Raw genomic sequence first — 12,873 nt, forward strand, 5'->3', positions numbered from 1 at the left:
CTGTATTCGCTCAGCGTGCCCCTGCTATTGAGAAACAAAACACTACTCCCTTTCCCTCCCTTTCTCTCCATTTCTCTGTGTTCTCTGCCTCCCTTCTCACCCAGTGCCTCTCTTTGTCTTTCGAGCAGGGAGTCTGCGTCACACTCCCTCTTTTCTACATCCCTACTTTTTGTTCTCTTCTCACCCCTGTTCCTCGTTGTATTGTGCCCTTTTCTCTTTCTTTCTCTCTCTTGCCACACGCACTGCACCTCAGGTTTCAAGGCCCCCTCAGTTGCTGAGCTCGGCTTTGGGAATTTTCCACAGGCTGCGAATGGCCTTCCAGCAGGGAATGTGGCAGACGGAGAAATATGGCTGTGCTGTGAACAAATACAGACTTTGATCAGGCTGAACCCACTCACAGAGTGAGTTTCTGGATGTGTGTGTGTGTGTGTGTGTGTGGGGGGGGGGTGTATGTGTACAAAAGAGAGAGAGGGGTGAGGAATATTGTGGGTCAAGTGTCTCCGAGACTGAACTTGTGAGGAAGGCAAGGCAGTTTCAGTGTTGGCCTCTAGGGGTCCCTGTGGTAGTGGAGAGGTGTGTGTGTGAGTCCATAAAACACCAGCAGGTTGAACTAGGACATTTCAGACATTGCTGTAATCCAATATGAATATAAACTCTCTGTGTGTGTGTGTGTATTACTGTTCCTCTCATCAGATTACAACATGGGTCAGTCTCAGGCTGGTCTGGGACATGACGGCCTACATTTCCCAGCTTCCGTGTTTGGATGATCTAGTGTCAGCCGTCTCTGTTGCATAGCTCGGTTAAACATCCAAACAGGCCTGAAAAACATGATTATTTTGTTCTCGTACATTGTGTGCCCAACCAGCCTATTGAGATGCATAGAGAAAGGCAAAGGAGAAGAAATGTAATAATGTAAAACGCACAAGAAAAGGCTTGTTTACTAATATTCTATCCATCCACAGGCTTGACACTTATTTGCGAGGCATTCTGATATGACAAACTCCTCCATTTTGTATTACGAAAACAAAACAAATCCTTTGTCAAAATCTAAAAATAATGATCCCAAAATGTCAAGCTGACTGCCATGATAGCAGCCGTGAATATGTTGCTGAGCCAGGAGCCTCTGGCACTGTTATTTCAAAGGCCATCATCTTCTCCACCGGGATTGCTCAGCTCTCGGAGGTGTGTGTGTGTGTTTTGTCTGTGTGTCTGTGTGTGTGTAGGGGGGGCTCAGGGCTGGGAGAGGTTACTGCTGACTGGTCAGGTCTTGACTGTGGGACCAGATGGCCCAGTTTGGCCTATGATTCCTCAAACTGGTGTCCAGGTGACCATCAACTCACACACACACACACACACACACTCCTAGATTCCTAGTCCCCACCTGCTGTGAGGGTTGCTGCATTCCCCCGACGAGGAGCCACTGAGAGCCGTGCTGCACCATGCAGCATGAGGAGGGGGGAGGAGAGCAGGAGCAGGAGTGGGAACGTGTGTCCGCCTGACGGCGTGTTTGGGTGCTTGGTGGGTTGGTGTGAATGTACAGGAGGTTGCTTGTGGAATCATGTGCTTGTGTGGGATTGCTCGCATCATGGTTTCATTCACTCCTTTGCCCCACCCTCTCTCCTTATCTCTATATCTCTCTTTCGCCACCCTTCTCTGCATCGTGCTGAGAGAGGCTTGTTCCAAACCCTGTCCTTGGATTGGTCAGCCAGAGCACACACCACCTAGAGCAGAATCTACACACACACGCACACACACGCACACACACACATTCGATTGACCGGGCCAGCCTGGACATGACTAGGACGAGATCTCCACAATCGTCTGTGAGGTCACTGACCACGGATGTGTTCCAGAAGCTTATCTCTCTATCGACTTGTCCACCCCTCCACACGTACATACATCCACACGGCCACATATACAAACATCCACACAGACACATGTACAGGGGGTGACAGAAAGCGACCGCGACAGAGAAAGCGGTTGAAAAGAGGAGCGTGCAGTCATTCCAAACACACCCCGTCTGCCCCGAGATCTGCCATGCACTGGACCGAGTCGTGAGCGGACCGTTCCAACGATCCCATGCGGGCTACCTGTCTTTTGAGATGTGGAGGGGGAATGTTCCACTGCTGCTGTTGGTCTGTGTGCCCCCCCCCCCCCCCCAGACTCTCAACTGTTTGGCGTCTGACTTGCATAGCGCACACACAGACAATAAGGCCTGTCCTCAGTCCGTTTCCTGGTTGTGTGTGCCGTAGACAGGCCAACGTTTTCCGTGGATTCTTCTGCTCTGGCCTTGCCCTGTACTAGACTCACACACACCCATACACCCACACCAACCCCCCCCCCCCCACACACACACACACACACACCAGCAGCATCTACCTTGGGATCAGTCACGTTATTCAGAGTAGAGTGAAAGGTCAGTGTGCCATGTCATCAGCCTGCGGCCAACCAGAAGGGGTCACATGGTCACATACAGGAAGACTGTCCTCATCCTGCGTTCTTCTACTATATTGTCTCTTCTTTTCCTCACTCCACCCTCCTCTCATCTCCTCTCTCCATCTTCCTCCACCCTCCTTCATTCCCTCTTCTTGTCTCTCTCCATCCCCTCACCCCTCTCCTCCTCCTCTCATCTCCTCTCTCCATCCCCTCACCCCTCTGGCGCTAACACCCTCCCATCTCCTCCTGACACTCTCTCCTAACTGGAACCCATGGGGTTGATTGCTCTGCCCCGCTCCTTACACAGCCAATCCGTGTCTTAGCATCCTGATGGGATGATTAAGTGAGACAGTGGGTGTGGGAGTGACTGTGTGTGGGAGTGAGAGTGTTTGGGTGTGTGTGTGTGTGTGTGTGTATATAAGTGTTTCAGGATCAGTGATATTTTTGAGAGTTTCTGACACGGGAATCTAGAGAGAGAAGCCTGGGGTGTAAGTGTGTTTATTCATGTGTGTGTGTGTGTGCTTGTGTGTGTGCATTGATGTGCGTGTGTATGTGTCTGTCGGAAGCAAAATCTTGTCCCAGGGTGCTGTCAGTTGTGCCACTGGAACAAACTCGGGGATTAGCAAAGTTGGGGCTGTGTGGGTGGTTGGGTGTGTGTGTGTGGACACTGTGAGGGAGGAAGTGAGGGAGACAGAGAAAGAGGGATATTGAGATGCACAGCAGGTCTGCTGTGCCGTGGCATGGCTGGTCTAAGAGGACGTGCTGTTCCAGACCTGGAACACGGAACGGTACAGGAGACGGGGTTTGGAGGAGACAGGGTGCTGTATTTGGGGGAGGGGAGGTGGTGGGGGGGGAACACAATCATCCATCTAGTTGTACTGTCCTAGAGCACGTAGAGTCCAAACTGGGCTGTAGGGTGCAGTCAGACCACTCGCTGCCCGGCCCTCTGTGGGTCCAGCAGTTGTGACAATGTCGTTTTTGAGATGTGGAGATCAACAAAGATTTCACTGTCTCTCATTTGGTTGGCTCTGCTTGTCATTTCCCTGAGTGGTAGGCTGAGGAAGAATGAAGTCTGTGTGTGTGTGTGTTTGTGTGGGGGTGTGTTTGTGTGTATGTGTGTGTGTTTGTGTGCGTGCCCCTCAGTCATAGGACTTGCAGGAAGGTGGGATGATGTATTCAGAATGGTTTGTTTGTTGACAGTGGAACAAGGATAGTTTCATGCTGCAGTATGAATGTGTGCTGACGACAGCCTCAGAGGCAGGCCTGCAGTGGGAAACACCTCCAGTGAACCAAATGAACGCCTCTTTTTTTTCCACAGGTACACCTTTGAACTTTGAGGTTCATGTTGTTTAATTGTAACTTGTTCAACTACATGCTCTTATGGATCTTCCCTTTGGGATTTAGTTAGTTTTCACAATGTATGTTTCATATCTTGGCTACCCGCAATGCACTTTTGTAAAGCTCTCTTTTGGAAGTGACTTTGGATAAAAGCCTCTGCTCAATGCATAAATGTAAATGTAACACCTACAGTACAGCCAAGAACCACCAGGCACAAACAAAAGCTACAGTACAGGATCTGACTCGTAAAGTACGGCAGTTCACAAATTCCTATTCAATCCCATGTTCAGATGCATTTGATATTCCAGTCCATATCCAGACCCATGATCCGCAACATCTGTAGTAAAGATCAACAGGTCTGTAATGTTCTAGGATACGTGTCTCCAGTATGTCCCAGCCCTAGTGCCTTGTCACCAACCTGTCATTGTCACCCTAACAACATCTATTAAGATCAGAGATGTTTTTCTGACCCCATCTCTCACTGCTGCATTCTGATTGGTCGATTTCAATGACAACGACAACATTGTCATGCTGTGATTGGTTACTGTTGGGTGTTTTTCTGCTCGAGGGGTTTGGGAACAAGTGAGTCGTATGGAGACTTTGTCAACAGCTTGACAGAGGGTATTGACTGTTTCCGATAATGATCTGGTCACCTTTGGCCTTTGGATTGTTTTGATGTCGGAGCCAAAAGTTAAACTGTGTTGGACCCTCCAAATGGAGGTAAAGGTGGGCACGTTGAAGCTGGAGAGAATGATTAATCACCGTTTGCTAATGCTTGCGTCTGTCTCGGATTGTCTGTGTGTGTGTGTGTCAATGGGTCTGTTGTATTTGTGTGTGTGTTATTTGTAAGGGCTTGGTGGTCAATATTTTGAAAATGAGGGGGTGGAGCCTCAAATGTCAGGTTTGGGGAGGTGTATTGGAGAGGACAGAAAACCACTGTGTCTTTGTGTGTGCGTGTGTGTGTCTGTGCGTGTGTGTGTGTGTGTGCAAGCGTGTAAGGGTGGTCAATATTTTGAGATGGAAGGACAAGGAAAGGTCACAGAGGTGGGGTTTGAGGGCCAGGAAGTATGAGCAGAGTTTAGATAACAGTGTGTGGTCTCGGACCAAGTATGAGAGCCAAGGTAGAGGTTACTGAAGTTCTCCCCCAGATAGACACCAACACGCACGCAAACACACACACAGACATACACACACACAGACATACACACACACACAGACATACTGGATGACTGATTTACCTCCGGAGTCCTGTACTAGAGCTGTTCCAGCTTTACAGTAACACTGCTCAGTGGAATGACTGAGGGACAGAGTTAAGAGAAAGCTGACTCTGAGTTTCCACTGTGCACAGAGAAAGATAGCACAGAGAGAAAGATAGCACAGAGAGAAACAACGCAGAGTGAAAGAGCACACAGAGAGAGATAGCACAGAGAGAAAGATTAAAAGAAGAGGTGAAGGAGAGAGTCATCTCCTTGCCATGGTCCAACGTACTCGACACTTCCTCTACAGAGTCTATTTAAAACGCGGCGCTAACCGTGTGTGTGTGTGTGTGTGCGTGCGTGCGTGTGTGTGGGCTGGGCTAAAGGTGACAGTCAATATAAATTGTGCTTTAACAAAGCTCTTTCCTGCTGCTCTGCACACACATCAGAGTGTGTGTGTGTGTGTGTATGTGTGTGTGTGTGTTACACTGACCTCCTGGGCTCCTCCTCAGACTGCTGTCTCCATGGCGAGGGCTGCTTCCTGTCGTCGGAAGCCTCTGCTTCCTGTAGAGAAGAGGGTGATTGGACAGCTATTTCAGAAACACACTGGCTCCAAGCTCTTGGAGTGTGTACACGAGTGTGTGTTTATGCTTTTATACTACTTTTAGGGGGGATTTTGTGCTCGTATCGTGTGCGTTTGTGTGTGTATATCAGTTTTTTTTGCACAGGAATATTTAATCCTGCACAGCCATGAACATTTTAGCCATCTGCTGTGCATCGTTTCACTGTAGACACGGCGACAGATTGGGAGATTGCAGGAAACGATTTTAGGACACTGAAACACAGTCCCCACCCAGGGACGACCCAGGACTGTAGTCAGCATGGCTGACTGATGTCGAACCCAGGACAGGGTGGGCTGAGTGAATTACAGACGGGTGTGTTGGGGTTTGGGGACTGGCTAAAGGTGTGGGGAGGGCCAGTCTCAGAATAGCCTGAGTGAAGGCCATTGTCTGGAACCCCTGTGGCATCCATTTCCCCGCTCCCCGCTCCGTCTCTGTGGGCTGACTGTCTCAGACTCAGAGGCAGCGGACCACAATCCCTCTGATGGATTTATACTGCAAAGAACGATCATTCTTCCATTGGCTTTTTTTGGTTTTACAGAGTCAGTTGTTGAGGCTGTGCTTCCAGATACTTCCTGGAGGTTGTTCCTCGCCCCTTATCACATGGTATCTGGCCAGGGAGCGATGGAGGAACATTGAACTTTTTTTTTTTTTTTACAGTTTTGTTCTGGGATGCAAAATGTGTTTTGATACTTGATCCATATGGATATGAATGCCCAAAAATGCACTGTACATTTCAATATTTATGATTTTCATGTGTTATGACAGTCACTGACACCTTATCAAAGAGGTGGCTCATTGAATGTTCAGTTCATCGTGTTCTTTCTGTCTAGTCAGGGAAAAGAAGGCCCTCGTTTCAAAGTTCCACTTAGATAAGAGGGCGCTTCCGGAGAAATGGCAAGAATGTTCAACTTGGAACACAGAAACCTACAACCTTCAGCTTGCCAAAACCTCTGGGGGCACACACGCGCTCGCACACACACACATTATGCAACTCATAATACTGTCAGACTAAACGTGTGACTAAATGATCTCTGTCCTCCCGTCTATCTGTCCATCCGGCATGTCTGTCCATCATTGTGTCATGAATTCAGTCTAGGTTTCTTCCAGTGGAGTATCTGATACAGTCCTTCCACACACATGCACACACACACAAACACTTGACATTTTAACACAATTCTATTCACTGCGTAATCGCCATGTCAGCATCTGTCTGTCCTAGCCGGTAGGAAGTGGACTGAGGAGAGTTCAGAGTAACAGCTCTGAGAAGTCTTTGTGTGCATGGACTACACTTGCCAATCGGTCGGGAATTCCATTGAAACGTGCCTCCGTGAAACTGCACAATAAACACTATATAGTGGCTCTGTCACTGTTGCTAACGGTCTGAAATGGTTTCTCTTTCTCCCTGTCCCATTCTCTCCCTCTTTCCCTCTTTCCCTCTTCCCTTCTTTCCATCTCTCTCTCTCTCTCTCTCTCTCTCTCTCTCTCTCTCTCTCTCTCTCTCTCTCTCTCTTTCTCTCTCAGCCTGAGGAAACCTTTAGACCGATAACCTGCTGTACCAATTATTCCTCAGCTCATACATTGAACACAGCCAGACACTCTGCTCCAGAGAGGAGGAGGAGAAGTCACGGTGAGGGAGCAGTTAAAGTGAACAAGAGAGAGAGACAGACAAAGAGAGACAAAGAGAGAGAAAGAGATGAAGAGAGAGCGACAGACAGAGAGAGTGAGAGAGAGAGAGAGAGAGAGAGAGAGAGAGAGAGAGAGGAGAGGGAGAGTGACATAGAGAGAGAGCGAGACAGAGAGAGGGAGGGAGGGAGGTAGGGAGGGAGGGAGGGAGGGAGGGAGGGAGGGAGGGAGGGAGGGAGGGAGGGAGGGAGGGAGGGAGGGAGGGAGGGAGGGAGGGAGGGAGGGAGGGAGGGAGGGAGGGGTCTGTGCTGACACGGGAGTCAATTAGTAGATTGAGATAAAAGATTGAAAGAACAGAAACAGATAGCACGCTTATGCAGACAGAAAACACACACACACATACACACATGCACACGCGTGTGGACACACTCCAACGTAAAAGTGTTGTCCATGCACACAAAGACTCAAATGTAATTGTGTATGAGTTTGCGGACAAATCCTATTTAGTGTCCTTCTCTTTTTCCACCTGTGTCTCTCTCTGTCTTTTTTCATATCTCTCTCTCTCTAGCTCTCTCTAGCTCTCTCTACCTCTCTCTACCTGTCTTTCTCTCTCTTTTTAACCTAGCTCTCTGTTTCGACCTATTACTCTCCCCCCTCCATCCCCATTATGTTCATAAAATTGTATCAGCCCATCATTGGTTGAGGAGGGCCGCCCTGCCAGCCAATAGGAGCACAGGAACGAGCTGCTCCTATGGACAAGTGGAATTACTAGGATACAGACCCATCTCTGCCTCCCTACAACCACACACACACACACACACGTACACACACACACACACAAGCAAACAAGGACACTGGAGAAGAGGGACATGTCTAGCATACAGAGCAGCCCAGTGTCTGTAGGGGAGGCAAAGTGAATCGTGTGTGGTTCTTCTCTGAGAATGAGTCTGTCTGTATCTTTGTGCGCCTCTGAAGGCTGAAAGGAGATTACAGATAACAACATAACAGAGGCTATGGAATCACTGTTATGAGTCAAGATAACGCCAGAATAGATCATCTCTCTCTCTCTTTGCCTCCCTCCCTTGCTGGCTCTCTCCCCTTCTCTTTCTCTGTCCCTTTCTTCACCTCTCCTTCTCCCACAACACATCCCTGTCCATCTCTCTCTCTCTCTCTCTCTCTCTCCCTCTCTCTCTCTCTCTCTCTCTCTCTCTCTGTGTCTCTCTCTCTCTCTCTCTCTCTCTGTCTCTCTCTCGCTCTCTGTTTCTCTCTCTCTCTCTCTCTCTCTCTCTCTCTCTCTCTCTCTCTCTCTCTAATATATCTCTCTTCTATCTCTCTCTAGAATCGTACACACAAAGATGAGAGCAGGACCCATCCAGGGTTTCCGGACCCACCGCTCGGCCCAGCTCGTAACGTGTGTTGCCGCGTGCCAGGGTGTCAGCATCGTTGAGCTCGTGTCCACCTGAGCTCTCACACGTCAATCCCCTGAACACGTTCTTCTCCCGCACCTCCAGCCTCACTGTCGTTTCTGCACAAACGCTCCGCTTTTTGGGGCTGAGGCACTGACATCACCCCCTCCCTCCCTCCCCGGTCGTGTCTCTGACAGCTGGTGATTGACGTTTCAGACTCGGTGACAGGACGGTCAGGTGATGGTTGAGGCGAGCGGAGCTGCACTAATGGGTGACAGGAGGAAGAGAGGTACCTTCTGGGAGATGTGCAGATGTATTCTAGGGGTCTGGCACACACACACACACACACATGACATTACCATATCAAAGGACTGCCACAGTGGAGGTTCTGTGAGGGTGTGGGTGTCCTGAACCTGTGTTTGAGGACAGCTCTCCAGAAGTTTGGGTTGAAATGTTCAGTGTTGACCATCATACAGTCAAACACTGAACACGCGCACATGCACACTGAAGTCTGAACAATTCGAGAGAATAATTTGAGACAGAGAAGAGTTGAGAAAGACAGAGTGAGAGAGAGAGAGAGAGAGAGAGAGAGAGAGAGAGAGAGAGAGAGATAGAGAGAGAGATAGAGAGAGGTATAAAGTATAGTGACCCAATCAATGACTAAATGTTATCTGACAGAATACACTGTCCTAACTGTGGAACTGTGAATGTGTGTGTGTATGTGTGTGTAGGTGTGTGTGTGTGTGTGTGTGTAGTGGGTGGGGGATCACTGCCTGAACAACATGACATGATTGACCTGAGTAAACTTCAAATTTAGGTCATATTTGAACAAAGGTCTGCTGTCATGGTAACAGTAACTGCTTCACACCACCCCATCAAGTATTGGGCCCAGGCTGACGAGGTGACTGTACAGAGTCAGGCTGGAGGAACGGGAAGTGTTCCCTACAAGCAGCCAAAACCAATGGAACTCAGATCACAAGATGACCTATTTAGTATATCTAGTCAGTGTAGGTGTAGTGTGAAGATTTGCATGTGAGTGACACCTTTTCTTTGAGACTGTGTGTGCGCGCAACACGCTGTGTGTGCGTGCAACACGCTGTGTGTGCGTGCAACACGCTGTGTGTGCGTGCGTGTGTTTTCAGGACTGCAAAATTTTGAAATCGACTGCAGTGCCAAGTTGAGTATAAAGGGTATCAGAGAGACAGAGAGCAACAACGCAGGATCAAAGAGAATATGAGAGGGAGAGATGGAAGACTTTCCCCTGGAGAGGAGGAACCACATCCTCTCTCTCTCTCTCTCTCTCTCTCTCTCTCTCTCTCTCTCCCTCCATCTCTCTCTCTCCCTCCATCTCTCTCTCTCTCTCTCTCTCTCCATCTCTCTCTCTCTCTCCCTCCATCTCTCTCTCTCTCTCTCTCTCTCTCTCTCTCTCTCTCTCTCTCTCTCTCTCTCTCTCTCTCTCTCTCTCTCTCTCTGTCTCTGTCTCTCTCTCTCTTTCTTCTGCTCCCTCTGTCAAACTTTCTTTTCAGTTTTCTTTGTCTCTCCGTGCAGCACTCTATCTGGGTCACTGTTTGTCTCCTTGTCTCTGCCCTCTCGTTTTGTCTGTTTGGAATGTGCCATCTAGGTGCAGCTGGGATCTTAGGACCCGGAGAGAGAGAAAGCAAGCAAGCGAGAGAAAGAGTGAGAGAGAGACTCGAAGGGTCGAATACAAAATAAATAAAGCCTAACCATTGGCTTACGACACTGTTAAAGTGCACTTCTGCTGACAGCTCAGTACAGAGGACTGTGTGTGTGTGTGTGTGTGTTAGGGCCGAAGAAATCAGGTCACTCCCCCGGAGGGTTCAGACAGAGGCTCATATTCAATGCTCTTTATGAGAGAGCTGTCCCTTTGTCAAATACACCCTCTCTACCTCTCTATCTGTTTCCCAGTCTCGCTCGCCTTCCCTCTCTGCCTCGCCTTTCTATCTCTTTTTGCCTGTCTGTCCGGGTATCTGTCTGAGTGTCTGTCTGTCTGTCTCTCTCTCCTCTCTCACCATGTCTCATCGCCTCTCGGGCATCCAGCGACTATAACTTTCTCTCTTCCCCCTTGAACTGCTCCCTCTCATGCTTTCATACTCCGCCCCTCTCCCCTTCTCTCTGTCTCTCCCTCTCGCTCATTTTCATTCATCTTTCCTCATATGTATCCCTCTGCGAGTCAGAAGTCTTCTCTTTGAACTCCCTCCTCAGCTCTCTCTCTCTCTCTCTCTCAATCTCTCTCTCCCTCTATCTCTTTCTCCCTCTCTCTCTTACTCTGTATGTGTTTCCATCGCCCCTCATGGAGAGGATCTACAAAGACTCATCTCTTTGCGAAGGCCCAACTAAGACTTACAGAAAATATACTTTCAAACTACAGTAAAGAAAGGCAATAGGACCGAATGTTCTTGTAAAGTTTTGGGTTAGTTTCACTTGCAAATACTCCCCATTTTTTGTACATAATAAAAAGAATCTGGTTTGATACAGAGTGCTAATTGGCTGCTGTGGTTTTACTGTAATTAAAGGGATGACATGAGTTCATCTGAAAGGAATGCAGAGTGAGTTATGAACCAATCAGTGTCAGAGTTCCACAGCCAGAGGGAGGCCTTGGTGTGGCGCCAGGCAGGAAGCAGCTGACTGCTGGACAGGAAGTGGACTTAAAAGGACAGTGTGAGCCTCAGGGAAGAGTGGAAGCTCCTGTGTGTTTTGTGTGTGGCTGTGTGTTTTGCATGCATGTGTGTGTTTCTGGCTTCACAGGGATCATTGTTTCAAACAGTACAGCAGAGTCCTCAAACAAGATAATGACCCAAAACACACGGCTAAAAGCACCCAAGAATGCAAAAGAGCTGGAACTTTCAGTCTGGAGAAGACACCCATTAAACCTCAGCTGGAGCAGTTTGCTCAGGAAGAGCGGGCCAAGCTAGCTGTTAACAAGTGCAAAAGTGTCATTGAGAGCAACAGAAAACGTTGGATTGCCATTAATGCCTCAAAAGGTTGCGCAATTACATATTAGGTTGAGGGGTCCCCTCATTTTTGTCCATGCCATTTTCATTAGTTTTAATATTTACAAGATTATATTGGTACAAACAAAAGCAAAAGCAAAGGATTTCTATTAAATATGGAATAAACAATGGGGGATGCCTATTACTCTTGTCAGTTTCAAGTCATTTCAAAGCAAACTGCGCGTTCTTAGTTTTTCATGGAGGGGTACCAACAAACTTGAGCATGTCTGTATGTTCTCTGGCTGTGCAGTCAGAAGACCCAGAGAGAGAAGGCCTGCAGGTTGCAGTCCTGGGCTGCTCTGCTCACACAAGGACGCCTCACCCCTGTGTGAACCCTCCTCTTATCTAACAGAGTGTGCTACTGCAGACAATAACACTCATGTATTCATATCTCCACGGCGACATGCAAAGAGGGATTTAAGGCCGTCTTGATCTGTAATCAGATACTCTGCCACGGAACTATCTCCATCCCCCACACTGATGCAGATGTTTGAAGCGAGAGGTAAACTGTGTGCTATTTCCATTGGGGGAGTTCTCACTCGAGATCAATGCTGGGTTTAGAAGGACGACATCATGTACAGTGATGTTGGTGTTACAGACTTGGGAACAATCAAAGATGGGAATGATAGAAGTTTGATTGACTGATTACAGTCATAGACTCTTACAGAACATTCAATATGCTCAAATCCTCTCAAAATATCTTTATTTTCCTTCCATTTATTTTAACTGTCAATCCCCCGAACAAAAAAGGGTTTCCAAATACGTAGTTGTCTCCAATAATGTTCAATCAATCAGATAGTCTCTTTTAGTTACCTTTTATTGAATAGGTTTGATGCTTCACTTCATCTCTTTCTTTACTTTTCTCTAGTTCTTTCCCCTTTTATCTCTCCCTCCCTCCCTCTCTCCCTTTCTCTCCATTTCTCTTCCTTTTTCTCTCTCTCTCTCTCTCTCTCTCTCTCTCTCTCTCTCTCTCTCTCTCTCTCTATCTCTCTCTCTCTCTCTCTCTCTCTCTCTCTCTCTCTCTCTCTCTCTCTCTCTCTCTCTCTCTCTCTCTCTCTCTCTCTCTCTCTCTCTCTCTCTCTCTCTCTCTCTCTCTCTCTCTCTCTCTCTCTCTCTCTCTCTCTCTCTCTCTCTCTCTCTCTCTCTCTCTCTCTCTCTCTCCTGCTCTTTGTCTCTCTGACCTTTTCAGAAATACAGCCTTTGAGCCTTTGACAGACAGTAAAAGGCTGGGGAATTCACA

Source organism: Hypomesus nipponensis, chromosome 6 (genome assembly GCF_054491055.1).
Source record: "Hypomesus nipponensis isolate SF chromosome 6, ASM5449105v1, whole genome shotgun sequence".
NCBI classification, from domain to species: domain Eukaryota; kingdom Metazoa; phylum Chordata; class Actinopteri; order Osmeriformes; family Osmeridae; genus Hypomesus; species Hypomesus nipponensis.